Below are 13,787 nucleotides of genomic sequence, written 5' to 3'. Positions count from 1 at the left end.
TCAGCAGGAAGTTGGATCAGAAGCAGAGCAGCCAGGACACTAAATGGGTATTGTGATATGGATGCTGGCATCACAAGCAGCAGCTTACCTGCTGCCCCCAAAACGCCAGCTCCGATGCCTTGCTTTTAGAATATATAAAAGTCTAAAATTATAAAACACATTAAACAAAAAATAAAAACAATGAAAAGTACATTAATCACCAAGTTATTATTGGCCTAATAAGAGACTTTCTCACTTTAAGAGGATTTACCATAGGTTTCCTCTGAAGTTATTTCTTTATTTAACTATGATTCAATTTATCAAAATAAAAGTTGCCGAAAACCTTCCCAATGTAGTTATCACAGAAAGTGAAGTACATGTCTATCTTTTGCAGGGGCCAGACTTGTAAATAAGAGAAAAAGTTGAAATTTTTAGATTTCATAGCCTGTGTATTATAAATACTGACAATGACATATAAACTTCCTAATAACTTTTAAATAAATTATTACATAATGGTGATAAATGTCTCTAAGCAAATCTGGCATCTGCAGAACATGTATCTGAGTAGAACACAAAGTGCAATGTGTTATGTAAGATATAGGGGACAAGTGGCCTCAGTATTGATGAGCATACCAGGGGCATGGTCATGATTGATTGGTGTCATTTTTTTGTTTCTGTAAATAGTAAAACCACAGTTTTCTTTAAATTTTCTTTTTTTATGATGTTTTTCTTTTATAGCTGCCTAAAGCATTGAAGGAGAATCAATTCTTCAGCTCAAGATGTCTGATTAACTGTGAATGGGCTAAGTCTTTGATGACACTGAAAACGTTTTGGGACATACAGACTCTCAAAACACAGGATCCAATATCCAAAAGTAATGGAACTTAATCTTGTGCCAAAGTTAAACTACTGCAGTTGGCGGAAGTTCTGCAATGTAAATAGAACACTAATTAAAAAACAGCTTGTAAAAAATCAAATTTTAATACAATACATTTTTATTCTGATACAATGGAGACATTCTAAATCTTAGACTTTCTGAGGGGGTTTAATGACCACTAGAACTTTTCCTCCTATTTCGTCCGGCTTCCTACTGTGTGTCTGGTAAGATGGGCTTTATTGCCTATATTCTTTGATATGTGATTAAACTTATAGCTTTGAGTGACCAAACATTTTACAGAGTAAAAATTGCTAGAAATGGGGGGAAAAAAACATGGTTTATTTCTATGTCTTACTTATCAGGCCCTGCACTAAGATTAAAAATTGTGCATGGTCTTATATAATTTCAAGTCTAAAGACAGCCTATTTAGATATGTTGGAATAGTAAGATTTTGGGATCTTACTGGCCCTTGATGATTGGATCTTTCATTAAACACATTCATAGTTACCACTATTTCTATTTGTAATACTTCTTTTACTTTTTTCATTAGAAGCTGAATTACTTTTTATTAAACTGAAGATAATATCGAAGAATGAAGAGAAACTGGTGTAAGAATTTGGGTAGGGTGAGACTCTGAAATAAATATTGTACCAAAAATGTGAAGAAATAATCATATATAGTTTCCTTACAATCATATGGAAATCAGAAGTGTTCATACAGATGTCAGTTCAAAATTTTCAAGAATTACTGCTTTGTGAAATTCTGCCTTGCATAACAATTTCAATGAATGGAAATTCTCAACTGGTCATAATGAGTTAAAAGTTAGCTTTGCACTTGTGAATCATGGGAGTGTTAGCTGTTAACTGTCACTGTGTCAGGAGACTGAATGTTCATGCTAACTTAGAAGCTTTCTCAAGACCAGTGCTGTTCATTCATGTTGACAAGGACCCTCTCTTTCGTGACCATAGGACCATTTTTCAAAATGTGCTTTCTTCATAGAAGAAATACTCAGTTTAATTAGCTTTGGCTTTTAAAATGTTTTCCTGAATGACCAGATAGAGTGGGCTTGGCCAGTTTATTTGATCTAACTTAATGGATACTAAATACCCAGCTCTTGGTTAAATGTTTGTCAGCTAATTAAAATGTTACAAAAAAAGCCTTGAATATGCATGCTGCTTTCATTTTTATAAACTTTTTATTTTTTAACTATAGCTTTATTAGTAATTCCAAAATGCTGCAATTTAGCTGATTTCTTCACTCAGACAGCTGGCTTTGTGGGTGGCTTTTTTCATACTACTGTTAACTTTTTTTAAAAAGAAGCAATGTAAAGACTATAAAAATTGAATGCACTAAGCTGTTTTTCTTCTACACATTTAAAAACTTCTTAAAGCACTCTGTCTTATATTGATTAAATTGCTCCCTTTTCTAAACCATTGCTAATGTGGTCTGAGTTTTGTTTCACAGTAATTTTCATGTTTTCAAAATTCAAAATGTCAAGTATTGGAAATGATGCCTTTAAATATATTTATATTATGGTTCCCTTGAAATATGTTAACTCTGTATAGCTGTAAATAACCATTAGTAAATTTCCCCATCTTTTGTAGGCTTGATAAAATTCTACTCTGATGTTTGTTAGCTTTTAAATATATTTATTTGACAGAGCAAAAGATCCTTCCTCTACTGATTGATTGTGTCCTTGTATACAAAATAAAAGTTAGCTGTGATTAGAGTTTTCCGTGATTTTTTTCCATTTTATTAACTGAGTCAGTTTTCTAAAAATTATGGTCATATATATATATATTATGCACACTTATATTTAAAAACATAAAGTTTGCCATTATATCCATTTTAAGTGTATAATTCAATGGCATTAATTATATTCACAATGTTGCACAACTATCATCACTATTTCCAAAATTCTTTCATTGCCCCAAGCAGAAACTTGTAACCATTAAGCAATGATTCCCTCTTCCCCCTAGCCCAGGCCTGCTAACCTCTATTCTACTTTCTGTCTCTGTGGATTTGACAACTTTAAATAAGTATAATTGCACATTGTTTTTCCTTCTGTGTCTTGTTTATTTTACTTAGCATATTTTTAAGGTTTCATCTGTGTCATCAGAACACCTTTCCTTTTGATGACTGAATTATATTCCACTGTGTGTATCTGCACACCACATTTTTGTATTCATCTGTTGATTGGAACTTGAGTTTTTCCATCTTTTGACTATTGTGAATAATGCTGCAGTGAACACCAGCATGTAAATTTGAGTCCTCATTTTTAGTTCTTTTAGGTGTATCCCTAGGAGTGGAATTACTGTCATGATAATTCCATATTGAACTTTTTGAGGAACCATCAAACTTTTCTACAGTGCATTGCATAAGTACCTTTTTTTTTAAAAAAAAAAAGTTTTTTATTTATTTGAAAGTCAGAGTTAGAGAGGGAAAGACAGAGAGAGAGAGGTCTTCCATTCACTGGTTTACTCCCCAAATGGCGGCAACAGCCAGTGCTGGGGCCAGGCAGAAGCCAGAAGCCAGGAGCTTTTTCTAGGGGCCCACGCACTTGGGCCATCTTCTGCTGCTTTTCTGAGAACATTAGCAGAGAGCTGGATCAGAAGTGGGGCAGCTGGGACTTGAACTGGTACCCATATGGGATGCCAGTATCTCAGGCAGCAGCTCTACCCACTGTGCCACAACACTGGCACCTACATGACTACTTTTTTACATTCCACAAGCAATGTACAAGGGTTCCAGTTTCTCCACATCCTTGCCAACTCCTTTTATTTTCAGTTAAGAAAAGTATTATGTAATTCATGTAATATAATGACTCTAGTCACTAGGAAAATGCAGATCAAAGCCACATCTTTTCATGTGATTATTGACCATTTTTACATATGCTTTGGAGAAATGTTTGTTCATGTACTTATGTCCAGTTTTTTTTTTTTTTTTTAAAGATTCATGTTATTTATTTGAAAGGCAGAATTACAGAGAGACGGAGAGAAGAGAGATCTTCCATCCACTGGTTCACTCTCCAAATGGTTGGGTTCAGCCAGGCCAAAGTCAGGAGTCTGGAACTCCATTCAGGTCTCCCACATGGATGGCAGGGGCTCAAGTACTTGGGCCATCTTCTACTGCCTTCCCAGGCACATTAGCAGGCAGCTGGATGGGAAATGAAGCAGCTGGGACTTGAACTCATTTGGGATGCTGGCCTTGGAGGTGGCAGCTTAACCTGTTGTACCACAATGCTGGTCCCTTTGCCAGCATTTAATTAAGTTTTAAGAGTTTCTTTATGGGGGCCGGCACTGTGGCGTAGTGGGTAAGGCCTGCAGTGCTGGCATCCCATATGAGCACTGGTTCAAGTCCCACGTACTCCACTTCTGATCCAGCTCTCTGCTGTGGCCTGGGAAAGCAGTAGTAGATGGTCCAAGTCCTTGGGCCCCTGCACCCACACGGGAAGACCCAGAAGAAGCTCCTGGCTCCTGGCTTCGGATCGGCTGTTGTGTCCAATTGGGGAGTGAACCAGCAGATGGAAGACCTCTATCTCTCTCACTCTGCTTCTCTTTTTCTCTGTGTAACTCTTTCAAATAAATAAATAAATCTTAAAAAAAAAAAAAAAAGTTCTTTATGTATTCTGGATGTTGCAGCCCCCTCAGATTTATATATTTGCAAATGTAGTCAGTCTTCATTATTCAAAGATTGTGTACATGCAAATTTGCCTACTCATTGAAATTTTTTTGTAACCCCAAAATCAATACTCATGGGATTTTTTAAAAAATTGTGTATTTATCTACTTGAAAGGCACAGTGACAGAGAGGGAGAGACAGAGCTCTCCCATCTGCTGGTTCATTCCCCAAATGCCTACAACAGCCAGGGCTGGGTGAGACCAAGTCCAGGAGCCCAGAAGTTAAGGTCTCCAATGTGCATGATGGGCCCGAGTACTTGAGCCATTGTCTGCTGCCTTCGCAGGAATATTAGCAGGGAACTAGGCATCCAGGACTCAAATTAGCACTCTGATACGGGATGCAAGTATCCCAAGTCACCACTTAAATCGCTGTGCCACAGCCTTCTCCCGCCATGGAACTGTTCTTGATCATTCCGCTGTGTACAGAACGGTGGAAATTCTGAGTTGCTCACTGCACGTGTCTGTAGTTAGGCTCTGACAAGGTCATCTCTGGCTTGTTTCAGTTCTCGTTCTGTACAGAAGCATCCTTTTTATAGTCGAGTAGTGCCATGGTTTCCATATTTTTGTGCTTTTTGCTAGTGGGTTTTAAAGATACTCCCCAAAGATTGTGCTGAAGTGCTGTGTGGTGTTTGTAAATGTCTAGTGTTCACATGTCCTGTGCCCTGTGGAAAAAATACATGCTAGATAAACTTCAGTGCAGGCATGAGTTACAGTGCTGTTGACCATCACGTATTAAGACTTCTTTAGACTGGCACCGCGGCTCACTAGGCTAATCCTCCGCCTGCGGTGCCGGCACTCTGGGTTCTAGTCCCGGTCGGGGCACCGGTTCTGTCCCAGTTGCTCCTCTTCCAGTCCAGCTCTCTGCTGTGGCCCGGGAAGGCAGTGGAGGATGTCCCAAGTGCTTGGGCCCTACACCCACATGGGAGACCAGGTGGAAGCACCTGGCTCCTGGCTCCTGGCCATAGCAGCCATTTGGGGGTGACCCAACAGAAGGAAGACCTTTCTCTCTGTCTCTCTCACTAACTCTGCCTGTCAAAAAAAAAAAAAAAAAAAAAAAAGACTTCTTTAAACAAACACACTTAAATGCAGTTATACATTGATATGTTGATGAAAACATTGTGACCAGAGGCTCATAGGTCCCTAACTCGAGAAGCTTTTGTTCAGTATTTGCTAATTCAGTTTTCACACTGACTTTGTAGAACACAATCACTGTGAAAAAGTGAGATGTGGCTCCATTTTCCCCTGTTTGTGTGCGTTGTAATGTCCTTTGACGTGCAAAAAACTTCCAATTTTGCTGAAGTCCAGTCTATCTGTTAATTTGTCGCTTGAGCTTTTGTTGCCATATCTAAGAATCCATTACCAAACCCAGGGTCATAATTTATTGCTATATTCTAAGTTTACAGTTTTGGTTTTTTTATTAACATCATGAATCCTTTTTGAGTTAATTGTTGAAAATGGTGTGAAGTGGGGAGGAGGGTCCAAATTCATTCTTTTGCGTGTAGCAATCCAGTTATCCAGCACCATGTGTTGAAGTGACTATTCTTTCTTGGCATCCTTATCAAAAAGTCAACTGGTTATATGTGAGAAGGTTTATTTCTAGACTCTTCCATTGGTCTGCACTTTGTCACTATGTCAGTGTCACACTGTTTTGATTATTGTAGAAAGTTTTGAAAGTAGGAGTGTCCTTCAGCTTTGTTCTTTTTCAAGACTATTTTTTGTCTACTTGGCTCCCCTTCTGATTTCATGAGTTTGAGGATTTTCTTTTCCACATTAAAAAAAAGGCTATTGGAAATTGTTTCTTTCTTTCTTTTCTATTCTTTTTTTTTTTTTAAGATTTATTTATTGGGGCCGGCACTTTTAGCGCAACGAGTTAACGCCTTGGCCTGAAGGGCTGGCATCCCATGTGGGCGCCGGTTTGAGACCTGGCTGCTCCACTTCCGATCCAGCTCTCTTCTATGGCTTGGGAAAGCAGTAGAAGATGGCCCGAGTCCTTAGGCCCCTGCACCCATGTGGGAGACCTGGAGGAGGCTCCTGACTCCTGGCTCCTGATCGGTGCAGCTCCAGCCATTACAGCCAATTGGGGAGTGAACCAGTGGCTGGAGGACCTCTCTCTCTCTCTCTCTCTCTCTCCCCCTCTCCCTCTCCCTCTCCCTCTCCTCTCTGCCTCTCCTCTCTCTCTAACTCTGCCTTTCAAATAAATAAATAAATAAATAATCTTTTAAAAAAGAGATTTATTTATTTATTTGTAAGAGTTACAGAGAGGCAGAGACAGAGAGAGAGAAAGAGGTCTTCCATCTGCTGGTTCACTCTCCAAATGGCTGTAATGGCTGGAGCTGCGCTGATCTGAAGTCAGAAGCCAGGAGCTTCTTCCGAGTCTCCCATTCAGGTGCAAGGGGCCCAAGGACTTGGGCCATCTCTGCTGCCCTCCCAGGCCATGGCAGAGAGTTGAACCAGAAGTGGTGCAGCCAGGACTCTAACCAGCGCCCAAATGGGATGCCAGCACTGCAGGCAGTGGCTTTACCTGCTATACCACAGAGCTGGCCCCTATTGGAAGTTTAGTAGGAATTATGTTGTATCTGTGGATTGTTTTTGGTAGTATTAATATCTTTATCATATTAAATGCTCTTAATCATGACCATAAAGTGTCATTCCATGTATTTAGGTCTAAATGTCTTTCAACCATGTTCTGTAATTTCCAGGGTACAAGTCTTTCACCTTAAAAATAAAATTAGTTAGTGGGGTCTAGGATAGGTCAAAGCCAGGAGCTGGAGACTCAGTCTTTCTTACATGGGTGGCATGGAACCAACTACTTGAACCATGACCTGCTGCTTCCCAGGGTGCCTATTAGCAGGAAACAGGAGAGGGGAGCAGAGTCAGAGACTTCAGTATGGGGTATATCCCAAATGGGATTTTTAAAAAACGTTTATGTACTTGAAAGAATGTCAAAAAGAGAGAGAAACTTAGAGATCTGCTGGTTCACTCCGGGGCTGGGCCAGGCCGAAGCCAAGAGCCAGGAATTCCATCCATCCAGGGCTGGGCATCATCTGCCTTCCCTGGTGCATTAACAGGAATGCTGGATCCAAAGCAGAGCAGCTGGGACTCCAGCCAGGACCCTGATGAGGGATTCTGGCCTCGCAAGCAGTACTTAACCCACTATCCACAGTGCTGGCACCACCAAATGGTTTCTTTTGCTTTTGTTTTTAAAGATTTATTTATTTATTTGAAAGGCAGATTTACAGAGAGGCAGAGAGAGAGAAAGAGAGAGATCTTCCATCTTCTGGTTCACTCCCCAGATGGTCACAAAGGCTGGAGCTGTGCTGATCTGAAGGCAGGAGCCAGGGGCTTCTTCCGAGTCTCCCAAGCAGGTGCAGGGGCCCAAGGACTTTGGCAATCTTCTACTGCCCTCTCAGGCCATAACAGAGCTGGATTGGAAATGGAGCAGCCGGGACTCGAACCAGCCAGCACCCATATGGGATGCTGGCACTGCAGGCGGCTGCTTTACCCACTATGCCACAGCACTGGTTCCTAAATGGTACCTTAATCACTATGCCAAACAACTGCCCCTTTCACCTTTGTAGTTAAATTTATTCCTATGTGTTTTATTCTTTTAAAAAATATTTATTTGAGAGGCAGAGCAACAAAGAGATCTTCCATCTGCTGCTTTTTACCAAAGGCCAGGGCCTGGGTTAGGCTGAAGCCAGGAGCCTGGAATTCTATCTGGGTTTCCCTCACAGACTTGAGCCATCATCTGCTGGCTCCTGAGATGCACATTAACAGGAAGGTGAATCAGAAGTGGAGTAACCGGGACTTGAACCAGGCACACTGTGTTACAGGATGTGGGCATCCCATGTGGTGGTTTAACATGCTGAACATGCTGTACCACAATGCCTGCCTCAGGTGTTTTATTACTTAGATATTGTTAATGGGGTTGCTTTCTTAATTTCCTTTTTGCATTGTGTATAAAAATACAACTTTTTTTTTTTTATCTTGTAACCTGCAACTTTGCTGAATTCATTTAATAGTCCTGGAACTTTTCTTGTGAATTCTTTGGAATTTTTCCATACATTGGATCGTGTCACCTGTGAATAGATATCCTTTCCAATTTGAATATCTCTGTTTACTTTGGATAGAACTTGAAAAAAATAAAAAAGGAAACAAATAGCAGTACACTTCTCCCACAGCTCTGTGCTGTGGCATTCTAACGGTTATCCAGGCTTGCACAGAGCCTAGGGATCAGTCCACAGTAAAAGCTTAGGGTCTTAGATCTTTCCTGAGTCGTGCCCTCAGCATGTGCATGACTTTCGGAATTCTCCCATACACACAGGCATTTTTCAGGGTTCTAATTTCTGTAAGAAACCCTCCTAGTCTTACTTCCCAGGCCTTAATAATCCATTGTGTGCCTCAATGTAATCATGCTCGTTCTTGCATTGTTTTTGAGCAATGCCCGTTGCTCTTTGGCCCAAGTTCCAAGTTAGTCAACGGAGATTAGCATCTTTATTAGTTTTTCAGACAACAGACATTTAAATTTTTTTTTAATTTATTTTTTTAAGATTTATTTAATTATTTGAAAGTCAGAGTTAGAGAGAGAGGTCTTCCATCCATTGGTTCACTTCCCAGTTGGCCACAACAGCTGGAGCTGTGCCTATCTGAAGCCAGGATCCAGGAGCTTCTTCCAGGTCTCCCACGTGGGTGCAGGGGCCCAAGGACTTGGGCCACCTTCTACTGCCTTCCCAGGCCATAGCAGAGAGCTGGATTGGAAGTGGATCAGCTGGGTCTTGAACTGGCGCCCAAATGGGATGCTGGCGCTTCAGGCCAGGATGTTAACCCATTGCACCACAGCACTGGCCAGACATACGTAATTTGTAAATAAGGTCTGTTCTGGTCCCTGTGAAGTCAGGCACCAGGGTCCCACACTAGGAACACGGACTGTTTATTTGCTTCCTCACTGAAGTTCCATGAGAGCAAGCATCTTGTCTGTCTGAATTTATCACTGTTTCCTTCACTCTGAAAGCAGGGCTTGGGTTATAGTAGACACTCAACAGATTTTAGATGAACCAGTGAATGTACGCCGTGTAAGGATTTGTAGAATGTGATGAACATAAGAGTGAGCTCAAAATGTTCATGTAAATGGTGAAATGCCTGTGGGAGTTAATGGGGTGGGATTTGTGTCAGCAGTGAACGGTACGTTTTACCTAAATAGAAAAAATATGGTAAAGGGCAAAAAGGAATATTTACAAGTATCTGTGGAAGCTGAAAAGGGTGGCCGAGGAGAACTTCTTGGGTAAGCAATGGAGGAGAAACGTGATTTCATTATGGAAGGTGTTTTATAGACTACTGAACCTTGTACTTCTCTATACTGGCACATGACTGAATCTGTAAGTAATTTACTTGCTTGTTTATCGTCTGTCTTCCCCATCTTAATAGAGTTGGCCCTCCCTGAAATACGCTGAGGTATGCATGTGCATACATGAATGCCATGTCCCTAGGAGGACCTAGAGGAGGACACATTGTAAATTAATCAAGTCAAACAAACATCCAGTGAGGACCTGCTGGGTCCCAGAGAGTGTGCTTTTGGCTGGACACAAAGAGAGTGACCTAGTCCCTGCACAGAGTGAGCACAAGGTCAGCTGAGGGGTGAAGGGCAAGTGAGCACTGGACAAGAAAGAGCCCAGACAACAGGCCCAGGAGATGCCAAGTGCCCTGGCAGAGACGCACATGGTGCTAAGTGAACTCAGGCAAGAGCCAGGTGAGCCAGGTTGGGGGATCAGGAAAGGCTTCCTGGAGTCAGCCAGACGCAGGGCACTGGAAGGGACCTTCCTGACCAAACAGCGCCTGGGACCTGGACAGGGCAGGGCAGGTTGCAGGAGCAGAGAGAGACTCAGGAGAGCAGAGCTCAGGTAGGAGCATGGGGTGGGGAGGGATGTGTGCATCGCTGGGAGAGGTTTCACAAGTGTATCTCTATGTCAGAACTCACCACTCGCAGTGCGTGGTCACTGTTCCTCAATTACATCTCAAGAGAAACGTAAGCACTAGAACACTAGAAAACAGCAGCTGTTAATCAAAGGGCATAACATTTTGAAAGGAATATGTTCAAGAGATCTGTTGTAGAACATGCAGACTACAATGAAGAATAATATATTGTATTCATGAGGATTGCTGGGACCACCATTGTGGCACAGTGGGTTAAGCTGCTGCCTGCAACGTCAGCATCCCATATCAGCATCAGATCGAGTCCCTCCTGCTCTACCAGCTCTCTGTTGTGGCCTAGGAAAGCAGTGGAAGATGGCCCATGCACCCACGTGGGAGACCTGGAAGAAGCTCCTGGCTCTGGGCTTCAGAACTGCTCAGCCTGGCCCTTGTAGCCATTAAGAGGAGTGAACCAGCAGAAGGAAGATATCTCCCCCTCCCTTCCTCCCTCCCTTCCTTCTCTCCATAACTATGCCTTTCAAATAAATAAACCTTTAAAAAAAATTGCTAAGAAACTAGGTTTTTAGTGTTCAGTCCACAAAAAATATGAGGTAATGCGTATGTTAATCAGCTTGATTTAGTCATTCCACAAGTATGCATTTTTCCTAACATATTGTACATGACAAATACAAATACAAAATAAAAAATAAAATACTAAAAATTAGCTTTTACTGATAAAAATCTATAGAAACACTTTTTTATGATAATTTTAGGTGCTTATGGAATTCCCATTGTTAACCCCTAACACTACCTAACACCTGAGCTTCTTAAGTGAATAAGGTAGATTTAACAACTGTGGAATGTATAACGCCTTACTCTTTCATTTGTGTACTTTTTCAAAGTGATATTGTCACTGTCTGCTTTTAAAATAAATAAAAATAAAAACGGGTAGGCGAGGTAGTGCAGTGGCTTAAGCTGCTGTTTGTAAAGCCAGCAGCCCACATCAGAGTGCTGATGAGTTCCAGCTGCTCCACTTCCAATCCAGTTTCCTGCTAATGCACTTGGAAAAGCAGCAGATGATGGCCCCTGCCACCCATGTTGGAGTCCAGGATGGAGTTTTCATAGCTCCTGGATTTGACCTAGCCCAGACCCACCTGTTGTAGCCATCTGGGGAGTGACCCAGTGGATGGAAGATCTGACTCTCTGTCCTTCTGTCACTCTACCTTTCAAATATACACAAACCTTTAAAGTAAATGAATGGTTAGCCAAGACACTGTGGGAAAAAAAATATCCTACATGAAGGATCTCTGTGAGTGAGACCCCAGTGGGAAGAAGGGGCCATCAAAGAAGGATGTACTTTTCTCTGAAGGGAGGAGAGAACTTCCACTTTGCTTGGGCCTGTCTAAATAACATTGGAGTTTGTAGACTCAAAAGGCTTCCATAGCCTTGGCAGCTCAAGGCAAGAGCCTCGGGTGATCATTGATGTCATAAAGAGTGTTAATTGTTAAATTAACAACAGAAATCACTGTGCACTTACTCTTCATGTAGGACCTCTGTCCTTAATGAGTTGTACTATGAGAATTAACTGCAAAACTTGTTCTCAACCGGTACTTTATATGTTGTATGTGTGTGTGGGTTCAAACTGTTGAAATCTTTACTTAATATAAGTTGGTCTTCTGTATATATAAAGTTAAACTAAAGATGAACCTTAATGAAGAATGGGATAGGAGAGGGAGTAGGAGGTGGGACAGGAGTGGGGCTGTGAGGGTGGGTATGGAGGGAAGAACCACTATATTCCTAAAGTTGTACCTATGAAATTTGCATTCATTAAATAAAATCTTTTATAAAAACAAATAAGTGAGTAGAATGACATTGTCCTAGGAGCACTCTATCAAGTGAAGTAGTGGTTTGTAACTTGGTGTCCCAGACCCCAGATCCTCAAAAGTGATGGAGATTCTTGAGCTTGTTTTCATTATTGGCAAAGGCCCTGTGCTAATTACATTGTTTTTCTTCAGTCTTCTTAGAATCCCTAAGAATTTTTTTTTTTAAACTTCAAGCTGAAAAAATAACATACAGTGAGGCAATACTGGTAGATTCAGGCTGGGTGGAAGCTTGGATTAGCTGGGTTTCTCTCCCTCTCTCTCTCTCTCTCTTACTCTGAGAAAGATATCTTCCATCCACTAGTTCACCCCCCAAACTGTCTACAATGGCCAGGGCTGGGCCAAGACTGAAGCCAGGAGCCAATGAATGCAGCCCAGGTCTCACACCTAGGTGGGAGAAACCCAGTTAGTTGAGTGATCGCCTGTTGCCTCCTAGGGTCTGGATAAGCAGAAAGCTGAGTCAGGGGCTAGAGCCTGGAATCAAACCCTAACACTGATGTGGGACGTGGGTGTCTTAACCACCAGGCTAAATACCATTCCTAGATTCCATTTTCCTGAAATACAATGAAGCTGTTACTAAGTGCAGTCTCATTTCATACACAAATCCTCCAAAACTTTGGGGGGAAAAGTAAGCAAAACGGTTCTTAGTAGTAAAAGAGAAACCCTTGAGCCCAGGAGTTCTCAGTCCAAAGGGCAATGGTAGTTACCTTTTCCCATGAGCTGCCCAATGTGGCTTCCCAAGCATTTCAGCAGAATTTCTAGCTTAGCCGATGTTCTGCCATGTTGAGGTGAGATCCGGGGGGCTCAGAACAGGTGAGGAAAGAACTTCCAAAACCAAACAGCCTTCAAGAAGAAAAGGCTAAGAGAAACCCTCCCTGCCGCCTTTTGTTTTGCTATTGGCACCTGGAGCAGGGATTTTGAATTAATATGTATACCCCTTTGCTATCTGACAGGCATTTTATATGCACCTGCAATGCCCATTTCACAAATTTGGTTGAACAGTTAGTGAAAACTGAAGTAGGCTCACGATACCAGACATATCTGTCACTTGAGGCTGTGACACCATGCTGTACGGGGACACTGACTCATTTCTGGATTTCCTGGGTCTGAGCCAAGTAATGACCGGTCCTGGGCGAGCTACTTAACATTTTCCAGCTCCAGCATCTCCATTTGCAACCTGGGAGTGGCTTTGCCTTTCATAAGGTGGTTGTTAGAAGACAGAAAGTGCAAAAACAGTGCTTAATACAGTGCAGGGAAATTGTCAGTGGTTGAAAAAATGGTACCTACCAGCTTTAAACAGCTTCCCTGGGCCGCGTGCTTTCTGACGTGCGCTGGTGAGGATGCTCTGTCCATTTCCCGACACACAGTAGTCAAACCCTCGGGCCTCGGGGCTTGTCAGTTCTATCCCATCCACGACTCCCATGGCCGCACGTCTCGTGGGCCACCTCCCAAAGACTACAACTCC

At 41.9% G+C, this 13,787-nt stretch overlaps 1 protein-coding gene and 1 long non-coding RNA gene across 7 annotated transcripts in view; one reads left to right on the top strand and one right to left on the bottom strand.

Moving 5' to 3' along the window:
• The window catches only part of ZHX1 (zinc fingers and homeoboxes 1), a 31,163-nt gene extending 28,578 nt beyond the window's left edge, over positions 1-2,585 (top strand). For 5 of the 6 annotated variants that reach the window (XM_070075461.1, XM_017341513.2, XM_070075459.1 and 2 more), the window contains one exon: positions 718-2,585. The gene's annotated coding sequence lies outside the window, so the exon portion shown is untranslated. The remainder of the gene's footprint in view (positions 1-717) is intronic. The other variant, XR_007919160.2, reaches the window with a different exon arrangement.
• The window catches only part of LOC138849977 (uncharacterized), a 41,161-nt gene extending 27,375 nt beyond the window's left edge, over positions 1-13,786 (bottom strand). The window contains exon 1 of the long non-coding RNA XR_011389324.1: positions 13,610-13,786. This is a non-coding gene — a long non-coding RNA (uncharacterized lncRNA). The remainder of the gene's footprint in view (positions 1-13,609) is intronic.
• Position 13,787: the final 1 nt, after the last annotated feature.

The sequence above is a fragment of the Oryctolagus cuniculus genome, chromosome 6, assembly GCF_964237555.1.
Source record: "Oryctolagus cuniculus chromosome 6, mOryCun1.1, whole genome shotgun sequence".
Taxonomy (NCBI): Eukaryota; Metazoa; Chordata; class Mammalia; order Lagomorpha; family Leporidae; genus Oryctolagus; species Oryctolagus cuniculus.
The sequence above is the reverse complement of the archived record's forward strand: the minus strand, read 5'-3'. Positions and strand labels throughout refer to the sequence as shown.